Genomic DNA, 13,835 nt, shown 5'->3' with positions numbered 1-13,835 from the left:
ATATTAAAATGATAGCAATAATCATCTGACTGTAAGGTTTTTTTAAGACTTGACTTTTTTTTAAGTTTTTTAAATTTATTTAAGTAATCTCTATACCCAACGTGAGGCTCGAACTCACAACCTTGACAAGTGAGACTTGATTTTTTAGGGCACTTGTAGGTTCAAAGAATTTTATCAGACCTGGACTGCTAGAAAACTAGTTTTCCTTAAGGAAAAACATACATTTTCATCAGTATAATTTACTATATTTTTCTTAGCAAAGGGATAGTTCTTGAGCTGCAACTTAGCATAAATAAGCTACTATGGGCCATCATTTTAACACTTTCAACAGGAAATGTGTTCTGAATTCTAAGTAATTAATGAACTTATTTTTTTTAAGATTTTATTTATTTATATGAGAAACAGAGCACACACAGGAGCGGGGGTGGGGCAGAGGGAGAGGGAGAAGAAGACTCCCTGATGAGTGGGGCCCCTGCACAGTGCCCATGTGATTTGGGGTTGAGGGGGCAACATGGGGCTGGATCCCAGGACCCACAGATCATGACCTGAGCTGAAGTCAGACACTTAACCGACTGAGCCACCCAGACACCCCAAAGTAATTAATGAACTTATTAGTGAACTTTTATAACATATATATTTTACACTAGAGCTGGACAGAGGTGGCATTCTGTGATACAACTTCGGGTTTGAGTTTAGTAAAAAAAGAAAAAAAATCAATACTCAATGCTATTTTTTTAAAAGCAACAAAAAATTGGCAAACTTCATTTACTGATACATGCAAGAAAAAAATTGTAGCCTCAATCATAGTAATTTAAAATATCTCAAATACCTCACATTCTAAAAAGTATTTTCCACAACACTTTTGGAATTTTAAGAACCAATTTCTGGTAAATGTTATAGATAGGCTTCTTTGATACAACCTAGACACAAATAACAACATACTTCTACACTATTGAAGTATAAGATTCATCACCTGACAAAATATAGTTTAATCAGAATTTTTTAAAGTACTTAAAATTGTTTAAAAACTATCACAAAGATCTCAATTTTATTATTTAAACACAAAGATCTGGACTTTCAAGAAATTCCAACAAATTAAGGCTGCCACATAAATAAGTACTTGTCTACTCATTTTGGGTATTAAAGGAGCATGGAAGAAGCTAAAGTGAACCCAGAAAATAACAAAGTCGAACCCAGAACAAAGAACACAGTTGTACTAATCTGCTTTTTCCTTACATTCCCATTTGACATTATAAGGCCTGGTGTCTTGTAGGACACTGAATACATGTGCTTCCTGACATTGCTCATTTACTTTCGATCTAGTGACAAAAAGGAACAGTAACAGAGAATCTTGGCTAGAAAGATAAAAAGTATAACTGTCTGTAATATTAAATTTAAATATTTTTATATGGCTATAAAAATAAATGATATTTCATGTGTAACATCCTTATCTGGAATAAAAATCATAAATATCTACAAAAAAACAATATATATTTTAAGTTTAGATGTTATTCAAAATAAAAGCAATGTCTTTTTTCCCCAGCACTTATCAGAGACTTAATACACACACACACACACACAAAAACCCACCATAATATGGCAGCCACTGAAATTAAGGATCACAGGCCTAGAATTGAATGATAAAACCATACTGTGATAAAAAAAAAAAATTTTTTTCCAATGGAAACCAAATATAACTTAGATGCTTTATTTTACTCCTTTTCAGGACATTGACAGGACTGTATTACCAGTGAAATTTTTGTCAAAGTGAATCAGAGTAGAATGTTAATATCTTGGTGTCTCAGCCAAAGATTAGCAAATAAATCCTATAATCATTCATTCAAAGTAACTGGTATTGTATATGTCTTAAATATGTAAACCATTAGACATACTAAAATGCCTACATAAAAAGAGTAAATTTAAAATAAAATCTGTATAACTTATCCTATAAATATGTGCTAGAAGAAATTATATATTAATATATTCCTAAGAACAAAAATGCCAGTTGTATTTATCTCCTGTCAATTAATTCAACAGTCTCCCTTGCATGTTCAATTCTCTCCTCCTTCCTCCAACTTCAATCTATCTTTGCTTCGTTCCTCACTGCAGGACACCAGAGAAAATTTATATAGACCATCAGATTATAAATGTATAAATGTAGTGATCCGAAGGGGCACATGTACCCCAATGTTTATAGTAGCAATGTCCACAACAGCCAAACTATGGAAAGAACCTAGATGTCCATCAACAGATGAATAGATAAAGAAGATGTGGTATACACACACACACTGGAATATTATGCAGCCATCAAAAAAAAAATGAAATCTTGCCATTTGCAACGATATGGATGAACTAGAGGGTATTATGCTAAGTGAAAGAAGTCAATCAGAGAAAGACAAGTATCATATGATCTCACTGATATGAAGAACTTGAGAAATAAGACAGAGGATCACAGGGGAAGGGAGGGGAAAATGAAACAAGACAAAACCAGAGAGGGAGACAAACCATAAGAGACTCTTCATCTCAGGAAACAAACTGAGGTTGCTGGAGTGGAGGGGGGTGGGAGGGATGGGGTGGCTGGGTGATGGACATTGGGGAGGGTATGTGCTATGGTGAGCACTGTGAATTGTGTAAGACTGATGAATCACAGACCTGTACCCCTGAAACAAATAATACATTATCTGTTAATTTAAAAAAAAAGATTATAAATGTATAAATGCTAATCTCAGATAAGGCCCTACTCAGCAGTCTTTTCACTGATTTATCCTGAAACACTGCTCTTTCCCAATCCCCATGCTTTTTATAACAAACCTTCATCACTCTCCTCAGGTTCCCTAGTTTATCTTCATCAAGCCCATCCTCAAAAAGTAATTGTCTTTTTACTTCATACCAAAGGAAAAAAAAGTCCTCATACAGGACTTCTTCCCTCCATATCCAAACGTACCTAATCCTCACAACTCTTAACTTCTGGGGTACAATACCGGTGTCTACCCTTGTCCAGAGTTAATCCTTCAACCAACTGTTCTTGATCTCACCTCTTCCCACTTCATCTGGGACCCTGTTCTATTAATTATTCCCTAACTCACCTATCTTCAATCTCATCAGTCCACACACACAAAAAAAGGTTCAAGTGCTAAATTAAAGTTCTTTCCCTCAACTCTATCTCCTCAGGCTACTTCTTGCCTCCCCTTCACTGGCAAACCTCTACTTGCTCTTTGGTCTATCTCCTTAGCAATCTATCTTCCATCTTCACCACTCACTTGGCTCTGGAAAAGGTGAGGAAAGACCTGATTTCCAAATTCAATTGTCTATATTCAGTCTTAATCTAATCAGACCTCACTGCCCTCAAATGCCAATAAAATAAATGTAGATGGCATAAAAAAAAAGAAAAATCACCATTTATAATCCTCAAATGCAATGACTGATTCAAGCAAGGATCATTAATGGATGGTAAAACCAGTGATTTAAAAGATTGTTAGGAAAAGGATATTTACATGGTCATGAATTATCACCCTATCAATTATTTATTAAATAGTAGCAAGATCTATCAGTTCCCACCCTTACCTAGTGATCAAAGCTGGAATCACCAACAGGGGGACAGCCTGCCATTATGTGCCTCCTAATGTGATAAAGTGGTAGGAATATATATCATCTGTGTGATATTTTTGCCAGAAATATCTAACCAGAATCTAATCATGAAGAAACAGACTAATTCAGAATATGGAATATACTCGAGCACAAATGCCTCTAACTTTTCAAAGGATAAACCAAAGAAGAGGAGGCACTAGGCCCTAGTCCAGACTGAGGGAGACTAAAGAGGCATACCAGCCAAATGCAATGCATGAACCTTGACTGAATCTTGCATTAGTGGAGAGAAAAAAACTATAAAAAACGTTGGGACAGGGCACCTGGGTGGCTCAGTTGGTTAAGCAACTGCCTTCGGCTCAGGTCATGATCCTGGAGTCCCGGGATCGAGTCCCACATCGTGCTCCCTGCTCAGCAGGGAGTCTGCTTCTCCCTCGGACCCTCTTCCCTCTTGTGCTCTCTCTCATTCTCTCTCTCTCAAATAAATAAATAAAATCTTAAAAAAAAAAGTTGGGACAAATGGGGAAATTTAAGTACAGACTATATGTTTAATAATGAGTAATTGTTGATACTTTTAGGTGTCATAATAGTATTGTGATTGTGTAAGAGAAATCCCTGTAATTGGAGATGCATGCTTAAGTATTTAGGGGTGAAGCGTCATGAAATCTACAGCCTGCTTTCAGATTTGGCAAAGGGAATGTGGGGGGGGAGGGGGTTATGTGTGTGTAGGTGTTCACTCCAGTATTCTTTTGACTTTTCTGTAGGTTAAAATTTTTTCAATAAAAATAATAATGAATCCATGAAGGCTTACCAAGAACTGAAGATAAGTAGATATGAACTAAACAAATGTGAGACAAGAATACTGCAGGAATAGGGAATATGTGTGCAAAGGCTTGGAGGGGAAAAAGAGCCTTCTGCCAGAAATCAGAAGTAATTCAGTATGTCTAAAAAACTTAGGGGCGCCTGAGTGGCTCAGTCAGTTAAGCATCTGACCCTTGATTTCGGCTCAGGTCATGATCATGATCTCAGGATTGTGAGATCAAACCCCGCACCCCGCTTCATGCTCAGCGTGGAGTCTGCTTGAGATTCTCTCTCCCTCTGCCCTCCCCCACTCGTGTGTGCTCATTCTCGCTCTAATAAATAAAATATTTTTTAAAAATACGAGAAAATTATATATTTGGGGGGAGGAGGGAGCTGGGGAGAGTCACAAGGCTAGAGAAGTTGGGAAAAGAACTTAAATTTAGAAATCAATTAAAAGAATAAGGAATATAGATTTCATCATAAAGATAAAGTCACAGAAATAACTTATGAGAAATGATATAATCAGATCTGCCCTTTAGAAAAATCACTGATTATAGCACAGAGAATGGAATGGAGAAGACTAAGACTAGAAGAGTCCAGATAGGAAACTTACAATAATCTCAGTAAGAGATGACAGTAGCTTGAACTCAAGATAATGGTGGTAGAGAGAGAGAAAACTGGATAGATTCCAGATCTTTCTCCAGTTCTAACCTCTTTTCATTGTCCCACAACCATATTTATAACTGCCTAGCGAGCATCTTCACCTACAAGACTCAAAGATACCTAAAATTTAATATATCCAAAACTTAAATTATTTATCATCTTTACCTGACTCCACCTGCCAAAAATTTATTCCTTCTCTAGCTCAGTTAATGGCAACATAATCTATCAGTTTCCTAAATTAGAAACCCTGGAGCCAACTTGACTCCCTAACCTCTCTATATTCTTTAATTTCTACACTAATGTGGACTGTCCTATGGATTCTACCTCCAAAATTCATCAAACAACCATCCCTTGCACTCCAATCCAATTGTCAGTACTCTAGTTCAGGATTTTATTTGCAGATTAAACTGCTGTGAGAATCTCCTACCAAAAGTCCTTCTTTGGTCCTAACCTCACTCAAGTTTAGAATCTTTAGATCTGATTAGGTCACTCTCCTTAAGTATTCTTTGATAGTGGTGTATACATCAAATCTATCAAGTCCAAAAACTCTTCACACCTGGGCCCAATCTACCCCTCAGTTTAGCCAAACTGAAACAACATCAACAACAACAGGACATGAACTTTCTTGACATAATTACATGATTTCAAAATTTTACTTTATTCACTCCACAAAATGTCATAAAACATGATATGTACAAAATTCATACACAAATACACAACTTCAAGTCAAAAAGCCAACTATATGAATATAAAATTCCCCAAATCAGTAACACTTTTTGCCATGAAAATTCCCCCCTCTAGATTTTTTTAAGTACACCATATTGAAAAACAAAAAACAAAAAAACCTACCAATATCACCACATGACTTATTCTTAATACTGTCTCCAACTATTCTAACCTCATGCTACCCTAGAAAAATCACATTTAATAGCTCGATTTCTGTTACCTCAAGTCTTAATTTGGTATGATTGTGAAGCTGACCAGTTAACACAATTGTAAGAGATTACATTTTCCCCCACTCTTTTCATGTATTTTAGTTAATTCAACTCTAAACACTAGAGCATGGACCACTACTGGACATGTAGAAAAATCAAAGCATCTCTTGCAAAAAGTTGAAAATAATAGAAAAAGAAACAAATCTAGAAAGAGATTAAGATTTTACAAATAGTGAGTAGGCTTTAAAACTCTATTCAGTTAAATCCTCACATTTGAAGAGCAATTACTAGTGGTAGAATACTCTGTAATTATCAAATAAGACATGAATAGTAAATGAAGACAGAAGGAATTATTCGCAACAAGGGAATTAATCCAAATAACTGCAGCTTACTCTTAAAAAGGCTAAAACTTTTTGTACAAATAAGTCACTCCTGAAAAATTTAATTCTGAAATTAATTATATATTTTCTTAACTTCTCAAACAGCATATTTTGAAAATGGGTAACCCTTTCTTGATAACTTAATTTCACCCTTATAATCAGTTATTATACTGTGCTATAATAGCGATACTTTCAGGTGCTACTGAAGGATGTCAATTTGCTCCTACAGTAAAGAATTTGAAATTTTTGGTGATAATACTAGTTCTTTTACTAGTTTATCAGTATATTTTTAGAATTTCTCTCTTCTCCCTAGAGATACTAACAACAGTCACTGTTCTCTGCCTTGCTTTCTATGCTCCTGACTTTGGTACCCTCTATGTCCCATTTTAATTTGCTTCTGAAATAAGCAACTTTTTTTATTGAGGTACAATTGACATATAACATTACATTAATTTCAGGTGTAGTAACTAATTCTTACACTGTTTTATAGTTGACATAGCATCTAAACACACATTACCTCATTTAATTCTCACAATCACCTTATAATATAGGAATTATCACTATTCCTTTTTCATAGATGAGAAAATCAAGGCTCAGAAAGACGGAGTAGGGCGTCTGGGTGGCTCAGTTGGTTAAGCAACTGCCTTCGGCTCAGGTCATGACCCTGGATTTCCCGGATCGAGTCCCGTCGGGCTCCCTGCTGGGCGGGGAGTCTGCTTCTCCTCTGACCCTCCCCCCTCTCATGTGCTCTCTGTCTCTCATTCTCTCTGTCTCAAATAAATAAATAAAATCTTTAAAAAAAAAAGAAAGACGGAGTAATTTATCTAAGGTAATAAGAGAGGTAAATAGCAAAAGTGATCCCAAGTGTCAATCTTTTCTTCTTTCATCACCAAGTTAAGCTTGTTAAAAACAAATTAAATGAAACTAAGTAAATGAATAATAAAAAACAAATTAAATGAATCAAAAGTGGGGCCTACAAGAATGAGAAAAAAAGATGCAATTCTTATATGAGCTCTGAATCTTTTTGGACATTCACAATATATATTAGTAATTAATTAATTAAAAGTTAGCTTACTTCTCTCCTTTTTTGGCAGTTGAAGCTACCAGGAAAAAAAAATCACTTTTACATTAAAAAAAAAACAAAAAACCAAGAACACTATTTTATCTATTTCAATTTCAAAAAACTATGCACCAGTAACCAACAATTCAAAATAATAGTTCAAATCTGCAATAAAACAAGGCTTTTGCATTTTCAGGGAAAAAAATTTTTTTTTCTTCAGATTTGGAGATACCTAAACAGACTAAAGAATATCTGCATTGTGTCATAATTAGATTGCCTTCTACTTTTCCCTTGACTGCCTCCCACTGCAGAGAGAGAGTTGCTGGAGAACCTAAAGGGTTAATCTAACATATTAAACAGTACCTAGTGAGAGTTCTTTTCCCACCTAGTGGGAGTTGAGAACACTAGTTCAGACACTTACTGGAATAATGCAAACCACAGGTTTAAAACAATACTACTGACATTTGGGTGGGTAATTCTTTGTTGTATGGGGAGGGTGGGATGACATAGGATGTATCCTGTGCATTTTAAGTTTAGTAACATTCTTGGCTAGATGCCAATGGCACCCCACCTTCGGTTGTGACAACAAAAAACATTTCTAGACACTGCCAAACGTACCTTGGAGGGCAAATTCATCACTGTATGAGAACCATTAGTTTAGATGTTAGGGCCCTTGGTCTTTGAAAAAAGGAGGCCTATAATCAGCCTTGTTAATCTTAATTCTTTAAAATTAATTTTGTCTTCAAAATTTGAATTTTTAAAAACAAGATGGTAACAGTACAAGAAGTTGCCTAAATAATATACGGTATACACCATCCTCCTTTACACTAAAGCATTTTTAGAGGATTTTGTAAGATGGATTTCATCCATGTGGATACATTAGTCTCCCCACAACCCTCCATCCCCAAATGGGGAAATGTCCAGTTCTTTTCTAACTCTGCTAGTAAAATGTCAAACACATGCACACATAAGAGAACCTAACAATTCTAATTGGCAAATCCCCATTTCTTGCCTTACATGGCCACACTGTGGTTCTTGAGCCACAATCCTAGAAATTCAAGCTTCCACTCCAGAATTCTTTATATGGCTCCTGCCACTTATTTGTGAAACAAGCAGGAAGTAAGATGATGACCGTTAAGGTTTTTTCTAATCCTGATGTCCTAATATTCAAGGCAAAGATACTCCAACTTTTACTTGACTCCCAGCTAACCAGACCACCTCTTGAGATCACTGAAATCACTCATGCTAACTTTTTTCTTTCTCCACACTTTAATCTATGCTGACCATAACCAAACAGAATGTCAGTTGTTTAGAACACGGATTATTAACACCAGTGATCAGTTGCTTATTCTCTGACTCAAAATATTTTAAACAGGTAAGTTGATTTTAAAAGAAACACGTGAAAAAGCTATGAGCTGATACCATTTACATGCATGAATCACAATAGGCAAATATTAAGATGGAAAGTAGAACAGTGGTTGATTGGGGGGTAGGGTGGGGAGAATGGGGGAGTACTGTTAATGAGCAGGTTTCTTTTTGGGGTGATGAAAATGTTCTAAAATTAGATTATGATGATGGTTTCACAACTCTGTAAATATACTATAAATCATTTAATTTTACACTTTAAATGAGTGTGCTTTACTCAAAGTTGTATGTAAAAACTAAAAGCAGGAAAAAAGAATTTTAATCAACTTTCATTGATAGGAAAAGGAAGTGATTAAGAAATTCTGCAAAGTTTGCCATTTCATGAGTTATATAAGATGTGATTTTAATTCTGACATAAAAACTTAATACCTATCCAGATAAATTTTAACTTTTCCAGAAAACTTACAAAAATTTCATTTTTTCCTAGCAAACTTTGAATAACTTAAAAACAATGAAAAACATTTCAGAAAGTCAAATGTAGAGTAGCAATACCTCTACAAGAACAAAATCCATAACAAAACATGGAAAGTCTTTATAATTCTGTGATGCATTCTTTACAAAGAAAACCTTAGAACATTTTTCTTTTAAAAATGATCCTCAGACTGTAATGTCTGTCCTGGTAGTGTAATAATTCTGAAGTTAACAGAGCATAATTTAAAAATAGCCAAATCACAATAAAACTGCAAACGTCTAATCCCCCAAACCACAACTCTCAATCACCCCAAATTTGCATATACTGATCATTTTTACCAAAACCTATCATGAGCAATGATGACCACTATGAACCATCAAGTAATACCTATTTCTAGGAAATCAGACTCTGACTGCAATACAAATATAGACAAATCCCATCATTCCATCTGTTCCACCAAAACTGCTTAGAAATCAAGGCTCTCAAAGTACTTTTCCAATTAGAACTCTCCAGATTTATAAAAGTCAACCTGAATGTCCATCAAAATCTGCAGTTTTAAGTTACCACAATAATAATGCATTTCTCAGCATACTGTATCATGATATCATTTGCCTTGTAAGCATTTACTATTAAGAGTACCCTGGGGTTTGACAAACCAGAAACAGAGCCAATTAAAAACAAAAAACAAAACAGTCCAAACAATTTAATTCTTCGAAAGTAAGGGGCGCCTCACTCAATAAAAGCCAAAAAAAATAAAGCTGGTTAAAAGTGAATTAAAACGGAACTTGCAAACCCGGATCAAAATTCTAAAAATACCATCCTGAACTCTACACATGGACAGACCAAGTGGTTAGTTATAATGGGTAGCCAAAAGTTCCCTTGTCAACGACGGGAGGGCAGGGGAGGCCTGCTTTTTTTTTTTTTTTTTTTTTATCAATGCACAGATGGAAAGAAGCAGAACTGAAGAAAATTAATTACTGAACAAATTATTGCGAGCTAAATCGTCAAACTGCAAAACACCGAGTTATTTGGGGGGTTAGCCTTCCTTTTCTTCCTTAGGAAGAAAAACGATTTTTTTTTTTACATTTATTTATTCCAGTAGGCTCAAAAGGGGGTTATGGGCCCGGCTGGAAAAAGAAGGAAAGTTTGGGGGCGGCATCTAAGGAGGGTGATGGAAGTTCCAAAGCCCGGATCCCAGAGAGGGGCGAGAGGGGGACAGCGGCGTTTTCGGCCGCCGACTGGAGGTGGGGAGAACAGCTGCCGGCCCTGATCCCAGAGCCGGACCGAAAACGCAGAGATGGAGGCGGCCGAGAGGAGAATGGAAGCTTCAGCGCCCGTCAGTTGTGACCGAAACTCTATCGGCTTCGAGCCGGGGAGGAGACACAGGGGGTCGGGTCTCGGGCCCTCTCTCCACCGGAGGTCGGGGTGAAGGTGGGCCGCGAAGCGCTGGGGGCCGAGTGGGGCCGGCCCGACACCTACCTGCGGGTCCCGGGCAGCCGCCCCAGAGCGAGGCCTAGTGCATCGCCGCCACCTCCAGCCCTCCACGTCGCGCCGAGGCTGCTCCGCGGCCGCCGCCGCCCTGAGCCCCTCCGGGCCCGAACCCGGCTTCCCGCCCCCGCCCCGCGCCGGCTGGCCCGTCGGCCGGGGGGGAGCACAGGGCCTCCCTCCCGAGCCCAGCTCCGCTCGCGGGTGAGAGGCGGCAGCGGCGGCTCCCTCACGTCTCTCCCGGGTGTCCTGTCAGCCAGCAGTTTCCCCCGGGTCCGCAGCGCCGCCTCCGCCGCTGCTGCCACCGCCTCTCCCACATCCCCGGCCTCCAGAGGAGCCGCCGCCGCCGCCGCCGCCGCCGCGCCGCGACCGCTACCCCTAGCGCTCCTGCTCCCTGCTCCACTGCTTCCCCTCACCCCGCCGGCCCAGCTCGGCCCGGCTCGCTCCGGGAAACAGCGCCGGAGGCCGCCGCGAGGCCGCCGCAGCCCCCAGCCCACAATCCACCGCGCGCCTCCGCCGGGGCGGGAGGGCCGCGCGGCCCGGGCCGGGGGGAGAGCTCGCCGCCTCGAGAGAGGGGCCACCGCGCGGGCGCCGCGGGCGCAGCCGGCTTTCCCCGCGAGCGGGAAATACCCCGCGCGGCTCCTCTGCGCCTCCTCCGATAGTCCTACACGCAAAGACAGAAACACGCTGAACTCTACTTTTCCCCACGACCCTTCCCCCACCCGAGTTGTTCCCAGGAGCACCCAGAGGCCGCCTTCCGCCTGTCCTGGGACTGGCCCGCGATTCCTCAGCGTGGCTCGCCCACCCGGCAGACCAACCGACTCCGAACGTCCCTAAACCCACCCAGGACCTATTAAAGTAGATACTTCCACAACATTCCACTTCTTTCGCCCCCTCAAAGTGAATGCTGTTCGGTTTCCCAAATAAATGTCCCTCAAAAGGTTAAAGGTCATCCTCTCCCCAACAACCCACTGGACTCTGAAAACAGTGCATTGTCTCTCTGTTGATGCCTTCCCCCACGGAGTCGTTCTCTGTTTTCCCCTAGTTCCAGGCCTTCATACCAGGCATCTATCATACTATTCTGGCACGTAAACCGGTTATTTCTGCTCTTGGACTGAGATACTTGAAGTGCTTGTGTATTAATACCTTCTCACTGTGATTGTCAACAGTAAGAGAATTCAGCCTAGTGTCTGAGGGCTTGCAATTTTAATCCAATAAAAGAGCAATCTGCACAAAAGGAAATGTCTTAGAATATTTTTAAAAAGAGAAAAAAGGGGTCTCAATCATTTGTGCTTATGTCTTAGTTTTAGGAGGATTTCTTTCAATTTTGAAACCATTCCTTGCCTAAAAATATCCACCAAAGTTTCAGGCATTTATAAGCCAGTCTGTTTTAACAAATCAAAAGTGAAAATGTGGCTCTTACAGTTGGGGATTAAGTAAAAAAGTTGATGCAAGTTTCATTTCCAAGAAGTCACTTTGAAAACTGCAAACACAACTTTGTGAAATATTTTACGCACTAAAGAGCTAAAGTTGGGGGAAGGGAGGACAAAAGAGAAGGATGCAACAAAAATAGTTGAGAGGAAATTCTCACCTTGTTTTTCTAAATTCAATCTATTTTCTACAATTTTATAAGGAGAGGAAGAATATCAACCCCCAATATGAAATAAATTTAACTATAAAGTAATAAAGAAATCCTTCTAAATCCCTGATCTCATATAGAACCAGATGAGTTTTTATTATGAAAATATTAAGGAAATCTTTACCAAATTTCATCCAAGGCCAGAGAGGAAAATAATTTCAGTTTAAGTCTAGAATCGATCTATAGATTATACTAAGAAACGTACTTAGCAATTTCCCATTATTTTGAACCTGTATCAGGAAGTCAACAATAGTTCAAAAGCTGCCTTAAACCTGGCAGTTTGGCCTTTTAAAAAATATTTGTGTTTATACCACAACTTGTTCCAAAAAAGATTCCAGACAGCTCTAGTTGGCACTTGAATTAAATAATAACCACAAGATATCTCCTAGACACTAGAACAAGACAGACTGGTTTGCTTTCCTCATTATCCATCTGTGGATAACATGCCATAGAAAGAAATGCTTAATTCTTTCAGGGATATTACAAGGTGTTTACTTTTACTTTGCCACAGAACAATTCATAATCGTGAATCTAAACAGAAAAGTAAATGCTGATGATAAAGTTTGCCAAAAAGAAAGCAAAACAAAACCCTGTTAACTGGACAAGTAATTTAATTTAAAGTTAGATAAATTTCAAATTAATATGTTCATTTGTTATCTCTTGAATCACTTCATTAGAAATGATTGATTTCATTGAGTCAATCATTAGAAAAGCCAAACCACAAATAAATGTGCATAGATCCATTATTAGTGTTTGTTTCCAGAAAACACAGATGACAAAAAATTAAGAAAAACTGATAGAAATCATAATTGCCCTCAAAAGAAGCAAATATGAAGAAGATATTAGCTATCATATTACTAACACTATATTGGCATAGTATTTATTAAACCTATTAAGAATTATGAATGGTTATGGTCATTAGGGTCACATATTCTCACTAGAGAGAGAATGGGCAAATTTTCTGATGCTGTAACACCTATAGAAGATCTATGCTTATATTTACTATATGTTCAGTGTATATTTGTGTGTGCAGCAATAGTGAGATTAATGTGTCTATTCAGTCAACGAACACCATCTTTAATGACTCGTTTGACAGAAACTGTACATTCACATGCCAATGTAAATACAGAAAGGAAAGGGGCCACTGGTAGAAGATACAATCAGAAAAATTTGGCCATTTAGTTAGACATAAACACTAACCTGTCTTTTTTCCCACAATAGCAAACCTTAAATCTATCAAATAGAAACCCACTCAAGTCCTCTAACCTACTCTATAGTTAAATATGTATAATTATATCATGTGTTTAGTATAAATTATCCTTGATAAACAAAATATACACGCATTCATGGACTGAAAATATTATGCTGATAGCAGTTTCATCAGTTTCCTTTTTTGATACAATGCCCTGAATTATTTTATCCATCATATTTAAGCTATTTAAAAATGTTA

At 38.3% G+C, this 13,835-nt stretch overlaps 1 protein-coding gene across 1 annotated transcript in view; it reads right to left on the bottom strand.

Moving 5' to 3' along the window:
• Window positions 1–10,775, bottom strand: part of VPS54 (VPS54 subunit of GARP complex) — an 88,838-nt gene extending 78,063 nt beyond the window's left edge. Inside the window, 1 exon segment of the mRNA XM_027622684.2 lies at window positions 10,741–10,775. The gene's annotated coding sequence lies outside the window, so the exon portion shown is untranslated.
• Between the last annotated feature and the right edge of the window lie 3,060 nt (window positions 10,776–13,835).

The sequence above is a fragment of the Zalophus californianus genome, chromosome 8, assembly GCF_009762305.2.
Source record: "Zalophus californianus isolate mZalCal1 chromosome 8, mZalCal1.pri.v2, whole genome shotgun sequence".
Taxonomy (NCBI): domain Eukaryota; kingdom Metazoa; phylum Chordata; class Mammalia; order Carnivora; family Otariidae; genus Zalophus; species Zalophus californianus.
This window is presented reverse-complemented; position numbering and strand designations above follow the sequence as displayed.